Raw genomic sequence first — 24,838 nt, forward strand, 5'->3', positions numbered from 1 at the left:
ACCCCAAGTGGCCCAGCTCAGGGCTTCAGAATAGACCCTTTGCTTTCACTTGAGGAGCGGAGCAGGAAAAGTGGGGAGGACTTTGTCTTGCATTTTAGATACCAACTCAGCCACAGCAGGATGGGGCACCAGTCAGAGTTGGGAGGCCCCTCTTTTAAGAGCTAGCCCTGGATGACATGTCTAGACATATCCTGGGCCAGAAAAGAAACCACTGACTTGAAGGAAAGGACCTAGTCCTAGCAGCATATATTGCCTGTTAACTGAAGAGCCCTTGCGCTCTGAATAACCAGCAGCAATACCAGGTGCTATGTTGAGGGCATTGGGTGAGCCTCTGAGACTTAGATCAATATCTAAGTACAAGAAGGTTACAGAACACCATTCAGATTTAACCCAAGGAAAACTACCTCAAGGCATATAATAATCAAATTCCCAAACATAACAGTAGAAAGAATCCTAAGAGAAGCAAGAGAAAGAAAACAAATAACATACAACAGAACTCCAATATGTCTGGCAGCAGACTTTTCAGGGGAAAGCTTACAGGTCAGGAGAGAATGGTATGACATTTTTAAAGTGCTGAAGATAAAAGAAAAAAAAGCCTTTACCCTAGAATAATAAATCTGGTGAAAACATCCTTCAAACATGAAGGAGAAATAAGAACTTTCACAGACAAACAAAAGCTGAGGGATTTCATTAATACTGGACTTGTCCTACAAGAAATGCTAAAGACAGTACTTCAATCAGAAATAAAAAGACATTAATGAGTAATACATAATCTCCTGAAGGTATAAAACTCATTGGTAATAGTAAGTACACAGAAAATCATAGAATATGATAACACTGTAATTTTGATGTATAAACTACTTTTATCGTAAGTAGAAAGACTATATGATGAGCCAATCAAAAATAATAACTATGACAACTTTTCAATACATAATAGTACAATAAGATATAAACAGAAACAACAAAAAGTTAAAAAGTAGGGGAACAAAATTAAGGGATAATTTTTTATTAGTTTTCTTTTTGCTTGTCCATTTATGCAATGTTAGGTTGTTATTACACTAAAATAATGGCTTCCGTAATAGTGTTTGCAAGCCTTATGGTAATCTCAAACCAAAAAACCTACAACAGACATACAAAAAGTAAAAAGCAAGTAGCTAAATTATATCACCAGAGAAAATCACCTTCACTAAAGAAAGACAGGAAAGAAACAAAGAAGGAAAATAAGGCCACAAAACAAATAGAATAAGTGGCAAAATGGCAAGAGTAAGTCCTTACTTATCAACAATAACATTGAATGTAAATGGACTAAACTCTCCAGTCGAAAGACATAGAATGGCTGAATAGATTTTTAAAACACAAGACCTATTGATCTGTTACCTAAAAGAGACATACTTCACCCATAAAGAGACACATAGACTGAAAATAAAGGGATGGAAAAAGATATTCTGTGCCAGTGGAAACCAAAAAAGAGCAGAAGTATTTACACTTATATTAGACAGAATATGTTTCAAGACTAAAACTGTAAGAAGACACAAAGAAGGTCATTATATAATGATAAACGGTTCAATTCAGCAAGATGATATACAAATTTTAAATATATATGCAGCCAACACTAGAGCACCCAGACATGTAAAGTAAATATTATCAAGCTAAAATGAGAGATAGACCCCAATAAAATCATAGCTGGAGACTTCACCACCTTGCTTTCAGCATTGGACAGATTTTCCAGACAGAAAGTCGACAAAGAAACATTGGAATTAATTTAGACTATAAACCAAATGGATCTAATAGATGTTTCTAGAACATCTCATCCAATGGCTGCAGAATACATAATCTCTTCCTCAGCTCATGGATCATTATCAAGGATAGATCATATGTTGGGTTACCAAACAAGTCTTAAAACATTCAAGGAGTTGAGATAATATCAAGCATCTTGTCTGAACACAATGGAATAAAACTAGAAATTAATAAAAGAGGAATTTTTGAAACTATACAAGTACATGAAAATTAGCCTATTTGATCCTGAATGACCAGTGGGTCAATGAAGAAATCAGGCAAAAAGTTGAAAAAATAATTGAAACAAATGATAATGGAAACACGACATACTAAAACCCATGGGATACAGCAAAAGCAGTACTAAGAGGAAAGTTTATAGATGAAAGTGCCTACATCAAAAAAGAGGATAAACTTGGAATAAACAATCTAACAATACATCTTAAAGAATGAGAAAAGCAAGACAAACCAAACCCAAAATTAGCTGAAGAAAAGAAATAATAAGGATCAGAGTAGAAATAAGTAAAATTGAAATGAAGAAAACGCTAAAAAAGATCAATAAAACACTACAAAATATCGATGAAACAAGGTGGTTTTTTGAGAAGTTAAATGAAATTCACAAATCTTTAGCCAGACTAAGAAAAAAAAAAAAAAGAAGATACAAATGAATAAAATCATAAATGAAAAAGCAGACATTACAGCTCATACTGTGAAAATACAAATAATTATTAGGGGCTGCTATAAGTATCCATGTGCCAATATATTGGAAAATATAGAAGAAATGGAGAAATTTCTAGACACATACAAATTTCAAATTTTATTCCAATACCTCTAACATAGAGGGAAGTTGACAGTCTTTAAAGAAATATTCCTGAATTAAATAATCAACTGAAATAACAAAAACAGAATTCCAAATGTTTTAAAATTTGGGGGGAAATAGGTATATTTAATGTTTTTAAAAGTATGAAGCTTTTCTTAATACTAATAACCAAAATCTTAGTAAGCTGTTTGAAGTATTTTGGAATTATGTTAGATTTTTTAAGATGAAATACGCAGAAGTTTACATACAGAATATATTAGAATGAACTTAAACTTATAATCACTGATGTTGTTAAAGCCAACAGATTTGGTAACATCCTAACATTATCATTTTGCCTAAACAAGTTCATATCTTTTCTGCTTTCTGTGAGAGGAGGCAAATATTTAAAATATGTATCAAACACTGGGCCACTCTAGATTGTATATTATCCAGAGACATATTTTGTTGGACCAGATTAGAGTTTGTTTGAATACGTTACAAACAATTCTCTATCAAGAGATTTTGCATAAAAATCTGAATTTTAAATATATTTTTACAATCAGAAGATTTTACCACACTGGTCTGCATTCTTATATGGCAATAATTGCAGGCTCGAAGGGCAGCTGTTCACTTTAGGAAGTGCAAGTACTGTCCAGAACCTAATCTACCCATATACCTGACACATTCATGTACTTGGCTTACCACTGTAGGCATTTCCATTGTGATCCTGTAATAACGTGTTTAATACACATCAAGATACTTGCTGCTTTTAGACCACATTGAGAAACTAATGCTTTCCTTTCTCTTTCATGGTTGGCAGTGAGAGGGCTTTGGGAAAATTCCACCTGACATATAAAGAATAGACATTAAGGGATCAGGTATAATTTTTTAAGTAGATCTGAGGGATCTCTCCCTCTCTCTCTCTCTCTCTCTCTTTCTCTGTCTCTCTCTCTCTTTCTCTGTCTCTCTCTCTCTCTCTCCCTGTGTGTGTGTGTGTGTGTGTGTGTCTGTCTCTCTCTGTATTTCATAAGACTTTTAGTAGCGAGTGGAATCATAAATAGGTGCAGACTCGGGGTAAAAGAAGTCTAGGCACAAGGTGGTTTCTAGTCTTCTAATCTGATTCAATGTAGCTCACACAAGCTTTTAAAAAATATCTTCAAGTTGTAGGGAATGTTTAGTCTGGAATCTGCCTCCATATTTATATAAAGATTACATAGGTGATGGCAGAACAAGATTCACAATTCTTTATCCAAGCCAAATTTCATCATTCTGGTGCAATGTAAATTGGTCAATTTATGTAGATATATGCACATAATACTCATAAGTGTGACTGATGGTGATAATTCAGAATTATTTATTGTTAATATCCACTTTATCTGAATTATACATCCCTATAATGAAGAATATTGAAGAAGATACCTGGTTCTGTCAACTTTTCTCAAGAGTAAATTGGTAGGAAAATAACAGTGTTTACAAGTAGACTAGAACAGCCTTTTCATCTGAGATAATGAATAAGCAAATATGTTTTATACTAAAACAAAAAAGAAGTATGAGAAATTCCTGGGGCAGAAAATTTAAGAAAGTGACAATTGAGATAAATTAACTTCAAAAGGGGAAGAAAACTGGCATAATATATGTCAGCCACTTTACATGAGACATCTCATTTAATCATCACAACACATCCGGGAGGAAAGTATCATCACCGTTTTAGAGATGCACACAGAAATTAAAATGATTGACCCATGGTCATCAAGCCATTATATTAAACAAATGAAATGCAAATATTTAATTGCCTGACTCTTGAATGTGTTCTTTTTCCAGTATACTATGATGGAGCAAGCAATAAAGTGGCATTATCAAGAGAGTGTTTTCCTATAAATGAGTAAATTAAGGAATTGCTTTATTGAATGAATGAAATTTTCTCTAATTTATGTGACAATGAACACTATTTTTAGTTTTAAAAATTCACCGAATAAACTTGACTTTTGCTTATATACTCAAAAATTTCTCAATTTACAGAAGAGGAAATGGGTAAATTTCTGCTTACCTAACACTCAGAAAAGAAGGCAAGTACTCTGGCCATTGGTAGCAGAACAGTTGTAAGAATTTAAGTTATCAGATTTGCTTTGAAAAGTGCTTTCTGTATAATGGTTAGCTTTAAAGTCATGAGCACATTTTATATCTTTATCTGAAACTATACCAGAAAGACTAGACTAGATATGATTAGAATTAAAGATTGTCAAGAAAAAGAGAAATTTTTTGAAGGCTCAAATTGTTTTCTATAACTTATAAAATTAGAATAATCCGTTACTTTTCTTGTTTCATATTAGAACTCTGACCAGTCTTACCTATTAGGAGGAATTTATTTGAAATTCAAGAGTTTTTGTCTACAGAAAAAAAGATATACAAATTTGTTGGTGACAGAAGATTATTAATTGGAGTCTCTATTAATGACATAAATTGTAGGTATAATTTACTATGTTTAGAATAAAACAAAATAAGTCACAAAAGAAAAATACAAAATAATAGAATAAATATATATTTAAGGAAAGGGGAGATGTAAAGAATTACTGAGAAATGCCTAGCGGTTGATTCATGGACATCAACTCCCCAGTTTCTTGGTAATTAAGGGAAAATAAGTCCAACTTATCAATGTACCTTAGTCATTTGCTTGCTTATAGAATTTGCCTACCTCTTCCTTTAATTTCTGTGATTCAACTAGCCTCTAGTTCTACCCATGAGTTCTACCCTATAAACTTATTATTTCTCCCATATAAGGGAAAATCATGAATAGGAATGGAAAAATGTGGAATGAAACCTTCCAGGATTCAGATACAGTGCAACTGATACGGTTTGGCTCTGTGTCCCCACCCAAATCTTACCTTGAATTGTAATCCCCATAATCCTCACATGTCAAGGGCAGGACCAGGTGGAGCTAGTTGAATCATGGGGACAGTTTCCTCCATGCTGTTCTCATGATAATGAGTGACTATCATGAGATCTGATTGTTTTTGTAAGCATCTGGCATTTCTCCTGCTTACACTTGTCCTTCCTGCCACCTTTTGAAGAAGGCAGCTTGTTTCCCCTTTGCCTTTCACCATGATTGTAAATTTCCTGAGCTCTTGCTGGCCATACTGAATGGTGAGTCAATTAAGCCTCTTTCCTTTATAAATGACCTAGTCTCAAGTATGTTTTTATTAGCAGTGTGAGAATGAACTAACACAATACATTGGTACTGGGAGTGGGGTGCTGCTATAAGGATACCTGAAAATGTGGAAGTGACTATGAAACTGGGTAACAGGCAGAGGCTGGAAAAGTTTGCAGGGCCCAGAAGAACATAAGAAAATGTGGGAAAGTTTGAAACTTCCTAGAGACTTGGAAAGCTCAGAAGACAGGAAGATGTGGGAAAGTTTGGAACTTCCTAGAGACTTGTTAAATGGCTTTGACCAAAATGCTGATAGTGATATGGACAATAAGGTCCAGGCTGAGGTAGTCTCAGATGGAGATGAGAAACTTCTTGGGAACTACTGTAAAGGTCACTCTTGCTATATTTTAACAAAGAGACTGCTGACATTTTGCCCCTGCCCTAAAGATTTGTGGAATGTTGAACTTGAGATAGATGAGTTAGGATATCTGGTGGAAGAAATTTCTAAGCAGTGAAGCATACAAGAGGAAGTATAGCTTAAAAGTTGGGAAAATTTTTAGCTTGATGCAATGGAAAAAAAAAAAAAATCCATTTTTTGGGAAGAAATTCAAGCCAGCTGCAGAAATTTGCATAAGTAACTAGGATCCCAATGTTAATCACCAAGACAATGGGGAAAATGTCTCCATGGCATATCAGAGACCTTCACAGCAGCCCCTCTCATTACAGGCCTGGAGGTCTAGAAGAGAAAAATAGATTCCTGGGCCAGGCCCAGAGTCCCTCTGCTCTGTGCAGCCTGGGGACATGGTGTCCTGCCTGGATGCTGCTTCAGCTCCAGCTGTAGCTAAAAGGGGCCAGTGCTCAGGCCGTTGCTTCAGAGGTTGCAAGAAACAAGCCTTGGCAGCTTCCAGGTAGTGTTGAGCTTGTGGGTATACAGAAGTTTGCTGCAGGGGTGGAGCCCTCATGGAGAATCTCTGGTAGGGCTTGAGGAAGGAAAATGTGGGGTTGGATCTTCCACACAGAGTCCCCACTACAACACTCCCTAGTGGAGCTATGAGTAGAGGGCCACCATCCTCCAGACCCCAATATGGTAGATCTACCAACAGCTTACACTGTGTGCCTGTAAAAGCTGCAGGCACTCAACATCAGCCTATGAAATCAGCCTCAAAGGGAGCTGTACCCTGCAAAGCCACAGGGGTGGAGCTACCCAAATTTAGGGGAGCACACCTCTTGCATTAGCGTAACCTGAATGTGAGACATGGGGTCAAAGAAGATCATTTTGGAACTTTAAGGTTTGATGACTGCTCTATTGGATTTTGGAGTTGCAAGGGGCCTGTAGCCCCTTTGTTTTGGCCAATTTTCCCCACTGAATGTGGGTGTATTTACCCAATGCCTGTACCCCCACTGTATCTAGGAAGTAATTATCTTGCTTTTGATTTTACAGGCTCATAGGCGGAAGGGACTTGCTTTTTCTTAAATGAAACTTAGAACTTGGATTTTTGGGTTAATGCTGGAATCATTTAAGACTGTGGGGGACTGTTGGAAGGGCATGATTGTGTTTTTAAATGTGAGGACACGAAATTTGGGAGGGTCCAGAGGTAGAATTATATGGTTTGTCTATGTGTCCCACCCAAATCGCACCTTGAATTCTAATCCCCATAATCCCCAAGTCAAGGGCGGGACCAGGTGAAGGTAACAGAATAATAGGTGCAGTTTCCCCTATGCTGTTCTCATAATCAGTGAGTCTCACAAGATCCGATGGTTTTGTAATCATCTGGCATTTCCCCTGCTTGCACTTCTCCTTCCTGCTGCGTTGTGAAGAAGGTGCCTTGCTTCTCCTCCACCTTCCTCAATGATTATAAATTTCCTGTAGTCTCCTACCCATGCAGAACTGTGAGTCAAATAACCTCTTTTCTTTACAAATTACCCAGTCTTGAGTATGTCTTCATTAGAAGCATGAGAACAGACTAATATAGCAATTAAAGAAGAGAATAAGAAAGAATCTACCACTGGAAGTAAAATATCAGCTCAGTATTTTTCCTCTTTTATTCCATTATCAGAACATGAATTTTCTTTTTTCAGATCAGAAATAAATTGGAGAGAATAGTTATTCCATTTAAAAAAAACTCCCAGACTCGGAAAGAAGACAAAACCATTATGGTGTATCTTAGATGATATACTAGAGCTTTGTCTAAAAAAAATCCACTGAAGTAGTGCACTATGGAGTAAGATAACTACTTAACTTACTATATGTTATTTATTTGAGCCAAGGCTCTAAAACATTAGATGATAACTTTTAGAAGATAGATGAGTTACAGATAATTTGTATCTTATCAAAATATAAGTGATTTATGTCTGGGATAAAGATAACTCAAAATTTTAGATTTATTTTTCCATAAGAATTCTATTTGCTTGGCTTGTTCTTGGACAAGTCAAACATCACCATTTTGGGGAATGTTTAACCAGTCTGAAATCTAAGGATCTCCTAATTTGCCCATTGGAAATGCCTTCAACTTTCTTCTCATTGCCTTTTTCTGAATAGTTACATGAAAATAATACAAAACCTTATTTTATTTAGGTCAAAGTGATTTGATATTTTTCATTATTAAGATACCTGATTCCAACTTATAAAATAAGCATGTATTGGCTCCTTGCACATGTTGAACCCTATGCAAGATGATAAGATACAAAGATGAGCTAAACTTTCAGACATCAAGGATTTCTCAATCAAAAGAAGAAGATAGACAAAGAAATCAACAAAATCAGATTAAAGACTATGCAACATGTATAGAAAAGGACCTATAAGTGAGTATGGGAATCAGGAATACATTTCCAAAAGTGGTGACATTTAACTGGTCTGTTGAAGAATGAGTAGGAATAAGCCAAGCAATGTGAATTCTTATGGAATGAAAATTCCAGGCTGTGGGAAAAGTGTGAATATAATACTAAAATACTTGCTCAGAGAAAAGAAAGTAGATCAAAATGTCATGAAAATGTTTTGAATAGCTGAGGTCAGAAAGACAGCCCAGGATGAATTCCTAAAATGTCTCATATGTTATGGTAAAAATTTTGAACTATGAACATATCATAAAGGATATATGTAACAACATGCTGTGAACAGATGAATATTTCAGAAAGTTTACCCTGACAGCCATGAGGATAAATTATTCAAAGAAGGCAAAATTAGAGACAGAGAAACCAAGTAAGAAACTTCCAAAGTAATTCAAGAGAAGTAAAGGAGGTTGACCTGGAAGATACTGGACAGTTGTCTTAGAGATTTTTAAGAGTAAAACTAATCAGTTCTTGCTGGTTGATAAGATAGAGGAATGAGGAGAACTAGGAGTCTATGATTGCTGTCAAAGCTGATTCATAGGCTTATGTGGATAGCTACACTTGATCAAGTCAGAAGGAGTGCAAGGTGATGAACATTTGGTATATTGGTTTTTCTATTGTTATGTAACAAATTAGCACAATTTAGATGAAAACAATACAAGTTTATTACCTCACAGTTTTGTAGGTCAGGAGTATATCATATTTTAGTTTCGTTCTCTGTTTAGAATCTCACAAGGCTGAAATTAAGATGTTGGCTAGCTGTATCCCCATCTTGAGGCTTGAGTAGGAAAAAAAAATCATAAACAAGCTCCCTTATGTTGTTGGTACAATTCATTTTCTTGAAGCCATATGACTGACTCTGTTCTCTTGTCAACTAGGGAATGCTCTCAGCTCCTAGGGCAGTTTGCTTCTTCAAGGCCATCAGGAGCGTGTCTGCTGCTGCACTGAATCTCTCTCCCTTTTCTCACAGTTGTAATTATGTCAGCCTCACCAATAATAACTTTTTTTTTACTAACTCTACTGATTAGTGAACTTAATCACATCCCTTCTGCCATACAAGGTAACATGGTTGCAGAAGTGATATCCCATTGTTCACAAGTAATTCTCATGCTGAAGGGGAGGGTATTACACACAGATTTAAATCAGGAGGAAGAAATTCTGGACAGCAGTTAGAATTTTCCCTTTCACTTTGGGGAGAAAGATAATGAATGAGAATCAAAACCTACCAGAAGATGTGATTTCCTAGGAAGAAGACAAATGAAAAAAGAGGCAGAGATAAGATAGTGCATAAGAATAGAAAAATCAATGATTAGACATGACACACGATTTAATGAATCCTATGGTACTCATGGTTTTAAATATTCATTGTTTAAAATTTACATCTATAAAACCTCTTAAGTTTTAAGTTTTATACAACTTTCTTCAAAAATAAAAGTAGCAACAAGTATACCTAACAAAGGCAATATAAAGAAAATAAAATGATTTCTCCATTTCAAACTGCACTACTCTATTCTTTTTACTTTTAAATAAACATTTTCTAACACTCTTATCATTTTTTCTACATTCTGTTGGAGCTACTCCAAGCTTCCCACTACACTACAGTTGTGAGACCCTCAACTGTCATAACAGTACAATAAGTGCCTGATAGCTTCTAAGTATAGAGAATTGTCTCACAGTTTCTATAGAAAATTCTCTTATTTATACACCCTGGAATTTCAACCTCATTTTAAACAACAGCACTGTTATGCACTTGCTAACCTGTCCCAACTGCCTTTCTAAATATTTCTTCACTGTTATTTTTATAATAATGTCTTTACTTAAGTCAGCATTTACATAATTGAAAACATTTACTGAAGCAATGGCTTTCTAAAGGTATACTTATAGAGATAAATTCAGTTTGGACTCAAGGAGAGACAAATTCATAGAGATAAATTTATTGGACTTGAGGAGATCTAAAAGAGGTCATATAGATCATCCTCCTGTTTCTAGGCAACCCAAAAAAAGATAATCATCTTGTTTCAGAAATCTCTTCATAAAAGGAAATTCCAGAGTCTTTTCTCCAGCAACCTTTTCTTGTGTCTAATTACCATTGCAGTTAGGGACTTCTTGTTCTAATCTCTCTGGACATGTAGAACAGCTGGTAACCATACTCCTTATAATGACTATTCATAAATCTTCAGATTTGTTTAAGTCATCTTCATTATCTTTCTTCCAGACCAACTGTATTCCATGTTTAGTAGTTAATTTTATATATTTTCAATATTCAAGGGCCAGGCTTGTGGCATATTCATTAATGATTTCAATTTCCCAAGTTCTTATTTATTTAGAAGATATAAATACAAATTTAAGACGAATTAAGATGATACCAGTGCCATGAAAATCAATTGTTTTTCTAATTATCTGTCTTTTTAGCGACGCAAATATACAAGATCACATTCACAAACTGTTCAAGGAAGGCAACTGTATATCCTCATCCTGATAACTGTATTCACTTCTTTTCTACAGTACTCCTTCTGCAAAGGATCTGAGCTGCGAACAAATATGGTCAATGTGCCACTGGGATTTACCGCTTCTCCTATGCTCTCTTTAGATTCTGAGTAGGTAATCAGTAAGCTAAAATAAGATGGCTTCATTCCAATATTATCTCAATCTGATCTTGAATACGCATTTAAGAGACACTATACTTTTAGTTTACCTCTCTGTACAATAAAATTTTATCATTTTTGTGCTTTCTATTTTTGTCAATATTGTAACTTGTTACACATAATAATCATTGTAGCCTATTATCAGCTCTTCATAGAAGTTATTACATTGACAGCCACATCTCAGTTTAAACATCTTAAATAGCAGCCAGGCACCGTGGCTCACGCCTGTAATCCCAGCACTTTGGGAGGCCGAGGCGGGCGGATCACAAGGTCAAGAGATCAAGACCATCCTGGCCAACATCGTGAAACCCCATCTCTATTAAAAAAGTACAAAAATTAGCTGGGCGTAGTGGTGCACGCCTGTAATCCCAGCTACTCGGGAGGCTGAGGCAGGAGAATTGCCTGAACAGAGGTTGTAGTGAGCCAGGATTGTGCCACTGCACTCCAGCCTGGCGACAGAGCAAGACTCCATCTCAATAATAATAATAATAATAATAATAATAATAATAAACATCTTAAATATTATTTTGGGGGGGCTTGGTATCAACACTGTCCATTTCTCATACTAACTCTGAACAAGATAGCAAAATACTAAAATTCAGTCTATCATGGTTATTTTTTTTCTGTAATCAGAAACTAAAATTCTCATCAATATGAGACAGGGAAAAAAGCATACCAAAATTAATACTGTATTTTTGCTTAGGCACAGGATTCGTATTTAAAATTCTAAAGTTCAAATCCTTCTTTCAGAACAGAAAGTTGCAAGTGGTATCAGCAAGATGAGATAGGAGTTCTCTACCTTGACTTCCCTGTTCCCCCCCCATTTACAAGGAAAACTAACTAGCAATTATCCACATGAGAGAACATGTTCACGAATACCCAAGAACTCAGGAGTAAGGCTGAGATATTATCTTGGATTTTAGAACAGATAAAAGGTGCATTCTAAAGGTAAGAGGAACTGTTTCTCTTTGACTGCATTACCCATCCCACAAGCCAGCACAGTGCCACATACAGAGGATTTCCCTGGGCTCAGACTTTTTACTCTGGGAAATGAAAGTTGGAGGCAGACATTCAGTTTTCCAATCATTCTGAAACTCTTCACAGGAGGCTCACTGCTGTCTCATTCTACAGGAAACATAGGGAGTACCAGCAGGACTATAACTTCAGTTATAAAACAATAATGGGAATGGAGCTCATAGTATCCAGAGCATTAATATTGATGGTTGCTCTGCATTCCCACTAACAGAGAAGCCATTTAAGAGAGACTAGTGAAAAGCCTCATGCTGCAGGAAGAGTGATCCATAGATCTGCCAGGTTCAAGTCACTAGCCAGCTTTTCCATAAGCTGAAGTACTCTCTTTAAGCTTCCCTCTGACCAGGAAAAATATCAGATCATTATTTACCTATGAAGAGAGCATCTGGCCCTGCCTAACCCTTGTAGAAAAGAGGTGATCCAAAAAACAAAGCCGTAGTAAGTTCATTGAGCCTTCCACAGGCCTGAAGACAAGTGCAGATCAGAGTTTACCCAGGAAGGTAACATCTGGGTCTACCCAACATCAGTGGCTAAGTGACAAATCTGTCAAGCCTTGGTGTTGTTTAAAATCTATTATATGTTAGGAGGTAAGCTCAAATTCATGCATTTCCATGGAGTATGTCCTCTGGTCCTGTCTACCACATGTAGCCAAGCACTGACCCCCAGAGACCTCACACAGCCTTGAAACCAAGCATGTGTCTCTGCCTAACGAAGGATTCCAAACTGTACTGGCTAGCAAGAGAAGACTACCTGTAACCCTACTTGATCAGAGATTACTATGGAGCCAAGCCAGCAGCTCTGCCAGACTGTAGAGTCCAACTAGTGATGTCACTGGATTGTGGAGCATAGCCAGAAGTACCATCTGACTTGAGAGCACAAGAAGCAACCCAGTCCAGCTGGCAAGATCAACACCAAGGTCTGCCTGTTTGAGGTCACTACCAGCTGGTCCATCCAGAATTCCTGGCTAGACAAAATGGTGAAGGTCAATTACCACCAAAGAACATCTGAAAAGGCCAAAAAAGATGGTTGTCTCCTCCAATGTGCAGATACCAACACAAGGATACAAGGATTTTGAAAAATCAGGAAAATATGACGCCAGCAAAAAGACCCTAATAAAGCTTCAATAATGATCTCAAGAAGAAATGGAGATCTATAAAGTGACTGACGAAAAATTTAGAATTATTCTCTTAAAGAAGTTTAGAAATATCCAGAAAAATATGGATTACAAAATTAAATTTGCAAAATAATTGATGAACAAAATAAATTTGACAAAAAAATAGAAACAAAAATTCTAGAGGTAAAAAACCAGCAACTTCACTGGAAAGTGTTATCAGCAGACTTTATCAAGCAGAAGAAAGAGTCAGTAAATTCAAGCATAGAATATTTGAAATTATGCAGTTCAAGGGAGAACACAAAGAATTAAAAAGGACTATGGAAATTATGGAATATCATCAAGCTGGCTAAGCTTTAAATAATAGGAATTAAAGAAGGAAACGAGAGAGGAAAAGATCCAGAAATGATATATAGGGAAATGATGGCTGAAAGTTTTCCAAACCTGGGGAAAGATAACAACATCCAGGAACAGAAAGATCTGAGGCCTCTAATCAAATTCGACTCAATGAGGGGTTCAACAAGATGCATTATAATAAAACTATTTTAAAAATCAAAGACAAAAAAGACTACTGAAAGCAGCAAGTGATAAACTTACCACATTCAAGGGAGCCCCAGTATGACTTTCAGTGAATTTCTAAGCAGAAACCCCACGGTCCAGGGAAGTGGGAGGATATATTCAAAGTGCTGAAGAAAAAAAATGAACTTCCAACCAAGAATTCTTGACCCTTCAAAGCTGTACTTCAGATATGAGGGGAAATAGTTTCCCAGACAAACAAAAGCTAATGGGGCTCATCACCACAATATCTGCATCTCAGGAATTGCTAAAGTGAAATTATTTAAGCTATAATTAAAGGCTGCTAATTAATAACAAAAATCAGATAAGAGTAAAAAACTCAATGGTATTAATAATATATAATCACACTGAATTCTTAAATAGTGTAAGGCTGATGCATAAAGCAATATTATCCCTACTATGAGAGATAAAAGACAAAGCTATTAAAATGATTGTAGCTACAGAGAATTGTTAAGAAATATAAATTAGCCAAAAATATGTAAATTTTGATATCAAAATTATAAAAGATGGGGGAGAGTGAAAGTGAAAGCACCACTAGAATAAACATTTTTTTCACTCACACTTGGAACATTCTTCCGGCTAGATCATCTGTTAGACCAAAACAAGTCTTAACAAATTTTGAAAGACTGAAATATCAAGTATCTTTGATTCACAATGGCATGAAACTAGAAATAAGTAAAGGAAGAAATCTTGAAAGATACATAAATGTGTGAAAATTAAAACAGCACGCTTCTTAACAACTAATGTGTCATATACATTTAAAATAAAGTTTTAAAAAATACCTGGGCAAATGAATTTGGAAACACAACATACCTAGATTTATGGGATGTAGTGAAAGCAGTCCTACAAGGGAAATTTATAGTGACAAATGCCTATATCAAAAAGAATGATCTCAAACAATCTAATTTTATAATTTAAGGAACTAGAAAAAAAATACTAAGCCCAAGTTACCAGAAAAAAGGAAGTAACAAAAGATGAGAATAGAAATAAATGAAACAGAAACTAGAAAAATAATAGAAAATATAATGGTGAAACAGAGTTGGTTTGTTAAAAAGGTAAACAGAATAACTCTTAGCTAGACTTAAAAAAGAGAGAGAGAGAGAAGACTTGAGTAAATAATATCAAAATGAAAGCCTGGGCATGGTGGCTCATGTCTGTAACCCCAGCACTTTGGGAGGCCAAGGTGGGAAGATCGCCTTAGTCCAGGAATATGAAACTAACCTGGATAACATATAGAGACCCTATCTCTATGAAAAATTGAAATATCAATCACATGTAATGGCATGTGCTGTCGTTCCAGTTACTCAGCAGGCTGAAGTGAGGGAATGTCTTGAGCCCAGGAGGTTGAGACTACAGTGAGCCAAGACCATACCACTGCACATCAGCCTGGCTGACAGAGCAAGACCTTGACCTCCACCTCCAAAAAAATAAAAAATAAAAAGAAAGAAAGAGGAAACATTACATGTGATACCACAAAAATACAAAAATCAGAAGAACCCACTATGAACAATTATATGCCAACAAATTGACAACTCTAGAATAAATGGATAAATTCATAGATAGAGCCTACAAAGACTGAATTATAAATGAACAGGAAACACATGTAACAAACCTGCACATTGTGCACATGTACCCTAAAACCTAAAGTATAATAATAAAGAAAAAGAAAAAAAATAAAGGAAATATTAAAACTTAAAATGAAAAAATAAATAAATAAATGAACAGCAAATAGAAACAGACCAGTAATGATTAAAGAGTTTGAATCAAAAATAAATCTTCCATCTAACAAAAGCCCTACACCAGAGAGCTTACTGCTAAAGTCTACTAAACGTTTAAAGAATATTGATTCTTCCCAAATTCTTTCATAAAATGAAAGTGGGGAAAATACTATTTTATTTCATTGTATTCTTTTTTTGCATATCTATCTATCTATCTATCTATCTATCTATCTATCTATCTATCTATTATCTATCTATCTATCTATCTATCTATCTATCTATCTATCTATCTATCTATCTATCAAACTTAAGTTCTGGGATACATGTGCAGAACGTGCAGGTTTGTTACATAGGTATACACGTGCCCTGGTGGTTTGCTGCACCCATCAACCTGTCACCTACATTAGGTATTTCTCCTAATGCTATCCCTGCCCTAGCCCCTCACCCCCCAACAAGCCACAGTGTGTGAAGTTCCCCTCCCAATGTCCATGTGTTTTCATTGTTCAACTCCCACTTATGAGTGAGAACATGCAGTGTCTGGTTTTCTGCTCCTGTGTTAGTTTGCTAAGAATGATGGTTTCCAGCTTCATCCATGTCCCTGCAAAGGCCATGAACTCAGCCCTTTTTATGGCTGCATAGTATTCCATGGTGTATATGTTCCACATTTTCATTATCCAGTCTAATATTGATGGGCATTTGGGTTGGTTCCAAGTCTTTGCTATTGTGAATAGTGCTGCAATAAACATACGTGTGCATGTGTCTTTATAGTAGATGATTTACAACCTTTTGGGTATATATCCAGGAATGGGATTGCTGGGTCAAATGGTATTTCTGGTTCTAGATCCTTGAGGAATCACCACACTGTCTTCTACAATGGTTGAACTAATTTACACTCCCACCAACAGTGAAAAAGCATTCCTAAAGACACATCCTCACCAGCATCTGTTATTTCCTGACTTTTTAATGATCGCCATTCTTACTGGTGTGAGATGGTATCTCATTGTGGTTTTGATTTCCATTTCTCTAATGACCAGCGATAATGAGCTTTTTTTCATATGTTTGTTGTCTGCATAAATGTCTTCTTTTGAGAAGGGTCTTTTCATATCCTTTACTCACTTTTTATAGGGTTGTTTGGTTTTTTCTTTTACATTTGTTTAAGTTCCTTGTAGATTCTGGATATTAGCCCTTTGTCGGATGGGCAGATTGTAAAAATTTCCTCCCATTCTGTAGGTTGCCTGTTCTGTCTGATGATAGTTTCTTTTGCTGGGCAGAAGCTCTTTAGTTTAATTAGATGTCATTTGTCAGTTTCGGTTTTTGTTGCCATTGCTTTTGGTGTTTTAGTCATGAAATTTTTGCCCATCCCTGTGTCCTGAATGGTACTGCCTAGGTTTTCTTCTAGGATTTTTATGGTATTAGGTCTTACATTTAAGTCTTTAATCCATCTTGAGTTAATTTTTGTATGAGGTGTAAGGAAGGGGTCCAGTTTCAGTTTTCTGCATATGGCTAGCCAGTTTCCCCAACACCGTTTATTAATTAGGGAATCCTTTTCCCATTGCTCGTTTTTGTCAGGTTTGTCAAACCCAGTGTATCACTCTGAAACCAAAGCCAGATAAGGACACTACAAGAAAGCAAACAAACAAACAGACAATACAAAACAAAACAAAAATCCACTACGGCTTGAAATTCCTCATGAACAAAAATCTTCAACAAAATTAGGGAGCTGAATTAAAGAACATCTTGAAAAAATCATTCACCATGATTATGAGGGGTTTATCCTTGGGATAGAAAGATAGTTCAACATACACAAATCAATAAATGTGATATACCACATTAACAAAATAAAGGATAAAAATTATATGATCATCTCAATAGATTCAGAAAAAGCACTTGACAAAATTCAGCATCTCTTCACGATCAAAACTCTTAACATATTAGGTATAGAGGGAATGTATGTCAATACAATAAAAACCACATACAACAAACATGCAGCCAAAATCATTCTCAACAGGAAAATTAATAGTGTTTCCTCTTAGATCAAGGAAAGAGACAAGGCTGCCCATTGTTGCCACTTCTTTTTGACATATAACTGAAAGTCCTAGCAGGGAAATTAGGCAAAAGTAAAATAAAAATAAAATAAAATAAAATAAAATAAAATAAAATAAAATAAAATAAAATAAAATAAAATGCATCACAATAAGAAAGGGAAAAGTACAATTATCTCTATTTTCAGATGACATGATCTGATATGTAGAAAATCCTAAAGACTCTAGCAAGAAACTGTTAGAAATGGCATTCAGTAAATTTGCAGAATACAAAATCAACATAGAAAAATCAGTAGTGTTTCTATGTACTAAAAATAAACTATCTGAAAAGGAAATCAAGGAAATAATTTCATTTACAAATACAAATAAATATAATAAAATACTTAAGTATAAATTTAACCAAGGAAGTGAAAGACTTGTATGCTGAAAACCATAAAACACTGATAAAATAATTTTTAAAATAATAAATAAATGGAAAGATATCCCATGTTGATGGATTGAAATAATTCATATTGTGAAATATCCATACTACTCAAAGAGATCTAAAGATTTAATGCAATCCCTATCAAAATTCCAATGTTATTTTTCACATAAAATTTTTAAAAAGTTATTAAATTTGTCTGGAACCTCAAAAGAGCTCAAATGACAAAACAATCGTGAGCAAAAAGAACAAAGCTGACAGAATCGCACTGCCAGATTTCAAAACATATTAAAGCAATTACAATAAATACTGCATGGTAGTGGCATGAAAACAGACACATTGAGCAATAGAACAGGATAGAAAGTCTAGAAATAAACCCACATATCTATGGCCAATCGATTTTTCACAAACGTATCAATATTACACAATGAGAAAACATGGTCTCTTCAGTAAATAATAGTGTTTGGGGAAAATTGTCCATCCACATGCAAAATAATAAAATTGAATTCTTATACCATATACAAAACTCAATACAAAATGGATTAACAACTTGTTCTTATAATATTCAGCTTTAAATAAAGGAAAAGAATTATGTCATTTGCAATAACGGAGATGAACCTGGAGGCCATTATGATATGAGAAATAAGCCAGGCACAGAAATACAATTACCACATGATCTCATATGTGAAATCAAAAAAAGTTTAACTCATAGGAGTTTAGAGTAGAATGATGGTTACCAGAGGTTGGAGGATTGGGGGAGGGAGGGAGGGAATGCGGAGTTGCTGATCAAAGGGTACAAAGTCTCAAATAAAAAGAATAAGTTTTGAGATCTATTGCAAAGCAGGGTGACTATAGTTAATAAATATGTATTGTTTATTTCAAAACAACTAAGAGTAAATTGAAAATGTCTTACCATAAAAAATTATAGGGGAGCAAGATAATGGATATATTAATTATTTGGTTTAATTATTACACATTTCATATATATATATACATGTATATATCCAAACATCATTGTACCCATAAATGTATTTAATTATGATTTGTCAATAAAAATAACATTAACAAAAATATTTTAAAAACTTTATTTTAAAGGTAAAAAAGAAAAAACATAAAGTTGTATATTTTGAATGATCCATGGATATCAGAGTAATATTATTTTCTGTTGTCCTTTTTTGCATTAATTTGCATATTCTTGAATACTAGTGTGTGAACATGAAAATATATGTACACACAGACACATATATACACACATTTTATATATTGAGTTATTATCTTGTTGATCTGTTAGACCTTTATCTGTCTTTATCTGTGTTATAGATATATGTTTCATGTGGCATCTATATTGTAAAAATGCTTTCCAAACCTTTTCAATTTTCTATTGATTTTGCTTGTAGCATCTTTTGCCAAAGTTTTAATTTTATACACGTAAATATGGATATTTTTTATTACAGATTCTGAATTTCTTGTTTGTTCAAGAAAATCCCTTCCATGTTAGATGATGTGTGTGATCTAGATTTTCTTCGAACATAACTATCTAGATCTATAAAACCTAGAATTTAGAATTGTGCATGATTTAAAATAGGCATATAATTTTATTTTCTTTTGATAGGTGATCATTTATGAAACAAGTCATCATTTTCTCATTGAGTTGAAATATTATCTCAATCATATTTTAAGCACTCAAATATATAAAAATAATTTCTGGAGTCCCTATTGCGTTGCATTATTTCATACTTTGTTTTTCCTGCTATTGCTGTTGTTTTCTGCTGATTCCCATGCCTATATAATATTAATTTGATTATAATGTATTTATAAAATGTTTCAATATTGGGCAAAGCAAGTTCCCTTTCATTTCTCCTTTCTTCTTTGAATACAGTTCTTGGTTGTTCTTCAGCATTTGTTCTTCCAAATCTTCAAGTGATTTTAAATACATTTAAAATAATTTGATATATTTCAAAGATAATATTTCTTCCCTAGAAAATCTCTTTTCTAATTGGCAGATAACTAAATATGTATATTAATTTTGACTGAATAGACATTTAAATATTCTTATCTATTAACATATTTTAGTTGCTTTAATAAAATTATGTATTTTTTATCTATCCTTCACATTTCATTCATTGTTAAATATGTATTGTCTTTGTCACTGCTCTGAATAGATTTTTCTCCATGTCTATTTTCTTGGTTTTTACTTTAATAAAAAATCACGTTTGATTTTTGATTATTCTTTTTATGTGCAATCACATTGGAAATTTGTTTATTATTTCAAACAGCTTTAAACTATGTTGCTTGGATTTTGTAGGCATAAAATATGTCAGTAAAAATAGATCATTTTATTGTCTCAGTTTTTTTCTTAAAATGATGATAATAGTACCTACTTTATAACATCTCTATGAGGAATAAGTGAATTAAAATACATAAAACATTTTGAAAAGCACTTAGCATATTAGTACTTAATAAATGTTAGCTATTAATAGCAGTGATAGGCATTCCCGTCTAGTTTCTTATTTTAGTTAAAATGACTTACATGTATTTCCATGTACGAGGATATTCTAGCGCTCATTGCTTTTCTCCTTCTTGGCCAGATACAGAAATACTATGTACTTTGATTTTAAGCTTGTTTTAAATGCCAGTGTTCTGAAAGAAAAAAGAAAGGGGTTGTCTAGTGTCAATTGGATCTGGTTGGAAATCAAAATTTAGTATCTCTACAATCTTGGTCAAGCTACTTAAGCTCTAAATCTGAAGCTCTGTTTTTATACACACAAAATGGGGCTAGATGCTCCTTATATTCCTGGGTTTTTTGAGTATTAAATGAGATCATAATCACAAAATACTGACTACCATCTTGTAAAAAGTAGATGTTCAGCTCATTTTAATACTTCCTTTTCCCTTCGTTTCCGTCATTTTAGGAAGGCCTTTTGTATATATACAACTTTCAAATGATCAGTAAAAATATTGTATTGCCTTTTACTACCAGCAGTTAATCATGATCATCAGCCCTTACCTGACTGAATAAAAACAAAAAAGACCCCTTAATTTATTACCTAAACATATTTCTATATCTTAATATAAAATCTGCAATAGACAAATTAGATCCAATCAACTTCTGAGAGCCTATGCTTAAGAAACGTCAGACCACAGAACTATACACAGGGTTTTTGACAGATTCTCTAAAATAAAAAATACATTAGAGGCTAGCATTGATGGTGGTACCAATACTTTCAGTAATAGAATAATCCCAGCATTTAAAATCCAGTTCTCCAAAATCCCATGTTTGCACATTTAGGATGCATGTTTAAATACTATATTATTTTAAAATTATATTTATACACAAAGAAATGTTCATTCATCATGAATGCAAAGGCAACTCAAAACCAGAGTGCCAGAGTTAGCATCTTTTAAATAAGCATCTCTATTCCATATACTGAGAGTAAGATTACAATCACTAAATCATCCTGTCTCTGGGAACAAATATGAACTACAAACTAACGAGGTAAGCATTTTTGATTAATTAGAATCAATAGTATCATTCTTTAATTAAACAATATTGATTGCATTATACAGAGACAGCCTTTTGAAATAAACCTTTGCCTTACAAAAATATGCCAGGGGCATATTTCCTTTGACATGGACTATCCCCTTTCTACACATGCCAATATGATAGCATTTTACATTTATAAAGTCAGAACTGAAGGGATGTCCAAACACTTATTATATGATATTTGATGCTGCAATGTGTTATTGAAGTTTCTTGTGGACTGACACAGAAGCCTGTTTATGAGAAAGATACTGTCTAGTCATATAGAGCTTAATTTATTCTGGCTATAATTTAAAAATATGATGAAGACTTACTTTATTATATAGTAAGATTTTTTAAATAAAATTTTACCTTAATTATCTCAACATTTTTAAAAAGTATGATTTTTGCCCCAATCCCCCACTGTTGCAAGCCTTGTGAAGGCAGAAATTGTGTCTATTTTGCTCATCATGGCTTATCTTTTGCTGAACACATGCTTAGTATAAAATTAGTATGCAATGAATATTAGTCAGTTAGCAAGTTATTTTCTTCAAGGTCCCATCTGAGAGATGTAGACAGATAGGATCTAACAGCCAGGAAGCCAACAGAAATATTTAAATGCCATGTTACTATGCTCACATTTTGCTTGATTACATGGAAGCTGTAAGGATCACTCCTGTTATTAGAGACCTACTGCACTGTCATCGTGCTACCACTTAGTTTTGCACTATTCACCATTCTCACTTGCAGAAAATCCTTTCTTTCATGTATTCTAAATATCTCATGGTATAGTTTTAAGTATATTTCCTAATATTCTCTCAGTGTTGGAAATGGAGGATAGCTGAGCATTAAACCTATATCTGTTTTAAAACCATTGACATAAAATCATCTTAGAAAGAGGAAGAAGTTACCATAATGTCTTAATATGTTACATTTCTTTGGAAGTAAATGAGGAAATTACGCATGTATAAACAGGACAAAACAAATAGGAGAACACTTTAAGAGGACTCATTTTCTTCAGAAGATGAAAAAAATTATTCCAAATCCTTTATAATTTCCCCATAAGCTTCATGTTGCAATTGTTTGAACTGAGTTTTCAATAAATGAAATTTAACTAACAGTAACTGAATGCCAGATTTGAATTGACTCCAGGTCAGGTGCTGTGAGAAAATTCAAAGAAGTGGAAGTATAGCAGCAAAGTCGAGAAGTGACAGAGATAGGAATTTAAAAGTCAAGAAGACCAATGCCAAAGTCCTGGCAAGATTTGCTACTTGTAAAGCATATGACTTTGAGCATAATATTTGACTTGGTGAGGTTCAGGTATTTTATTTATAAAATGGGGATAACAAAAATCTTATCTTATTGGCTTATTTTTTGTAAGGATTAATTGGAATATTGGGCAAAAGGTGCTCAGTACATCGCCTGGTATGTTATTAATCTTAGCTATTCTTTTTTTTTTTTTTTTTTTTTTTTGAGATGGAGTCTCGCTCTGCCGTCCAGGCTGGAGTGCAGTGGCGAGATCTCGGCTCACTGCAAGCTCTGCCTCCTGGGTTCACGCCATTCTCCTGCCTCAGCCTCCAAAGTAGCTGGGACTACAGGCACCCGCCACCACGCCCGGCTAATTTTTTTGTATTTTTAGTAGAGACGGGGTTTCACCGTGTTAGCCAGGATGGTCTCGATTTCCTGACCTCGTGATCCGCCCGTCTTGGCCAATCTTAGCTATTCTTATTAGCCATGATTCCTTTCCTCAAAAACATTATTTGGAGATACAACCCTGTTCGAATGGCCCTCAGTTTGATGATATTTCTATTATACCTCTCAGGTTTTTATGCAGCTACTTGTTCTATTTCATTTCATAAACCTATTATATCCACAATTGGCGGGGGTGGCTATAGCTTGTGTATTAGCAGGGAAACATGTACAAATGCAGTTTATACCACCTTAAGCTAAGGTGAGCAGTTCATTACCAAAGTTAGTAGCATGTACCAATAAATTTTAGTTGGTCAAGGCCTAGAGTTATGATGTAGGTAAGTTGTTGGTTAATGAATGTGACATCAGCAAAACTGTCCAGCTGGGTTGTTTGGACCCTCAGCTGTCTTCAGAGCATAAAGGGAGCAAGAGGTTGATAGCATGAATTTGCCTTTTCCCTCAAACCTGAAAAATGAAGAGGTAATGTTTATAAACAGTTGTCCCTTAACACTGAGAGACAACTGAGGTTGGTGGGTAAGGAAGCATGGCAAGGTATGAAAGTGCAAGTGTTGTAGCTTTGTTCAATTTGTTAAAATATACCCAGGTAGGGGCATTGCTGGAATTTGGCCTATAGGCGAAATTATTTCATTTGAGCTACTGAACCAAGAACCCAAATTTTAAGATGTAATAACCCTGATAATGCTATCTGCTACTTGGGATAAATGACAGCGTCTGTAGTTACTCACTCAATGGCGGCTACGCAAGATAGAGTTTAGCGGCATCAGGGGCAGGACATAGGTATGCGCTGATGCCAGAAAGCACATTCCACACTACCAAGCCCATGCCATAAATAAGACAAGAAGGTGGCACCATATGACATAATATTCGCAGGGCTCCTTTGAGATTACTCCCATGAAATTGTGTTTCAAATGAGAGTATTCCTGACATTTTGTGGGGGAAGAAGGAAAGATGAAGAAAACCCACTGCTATGGATGAAATATCTGTTCTCTCCAAAACTCGTATTAAAATTTAATTGTCATTTTAACAATATTAAGAGTGGACTTTGAAGTGGTGATTAGGCCATGAGAGCTCCTCCTTTATGAGTACATTAGTGGCATTTTGGTGAGAGTGGAATCCTTATGAAAGGGCAAGTTCAGCCTCCTTTTCTCTCTTTCTTTCTTTCCCTCTCTCGCTTTCACATTTTCCCCTATGAGATGGCACAGAAAGAAGTGCTCACATGATGCTACTGCCTTAATCTTGGGCTTCCCAGCCTCCAGAACTATGAAAAAAATAAATTTTAATTCTTTATTAATTACCAAGTCTGTGGTATTCAGTTACAGCAGTAAAAAATGAACCAAGATGCCCACCCTAAATGTGTTTTTCTTGTCCCCAAAGGAGAATAATATCTAATATTGCCATATTCAAAAGCTAAATCACACCTTGGCTCAAAAACTGAGATTTCGGGGTCCTAGACTTTATTCCCAAGATCTTCCCACCAGGTAAGTTTCCATGTCATCTCTTGCATGTCTATACTATTA

Source organism: Hylobates moloch, unplaced genomic scaffold (genome assembly GCF_009828535.3).
Source record: "Hylobates moloch isolate HMO894 unplaced genomic scaffold, HMol_V3 SCAFFOLD_11, whole genome shotgun sequence".
Classification (NCBI taxonomy): Eukaryota; Metazoa; Chordata; class Mammalia; order Primates; family Hylobatidae; genus Hylobates; species Hylobates moloch.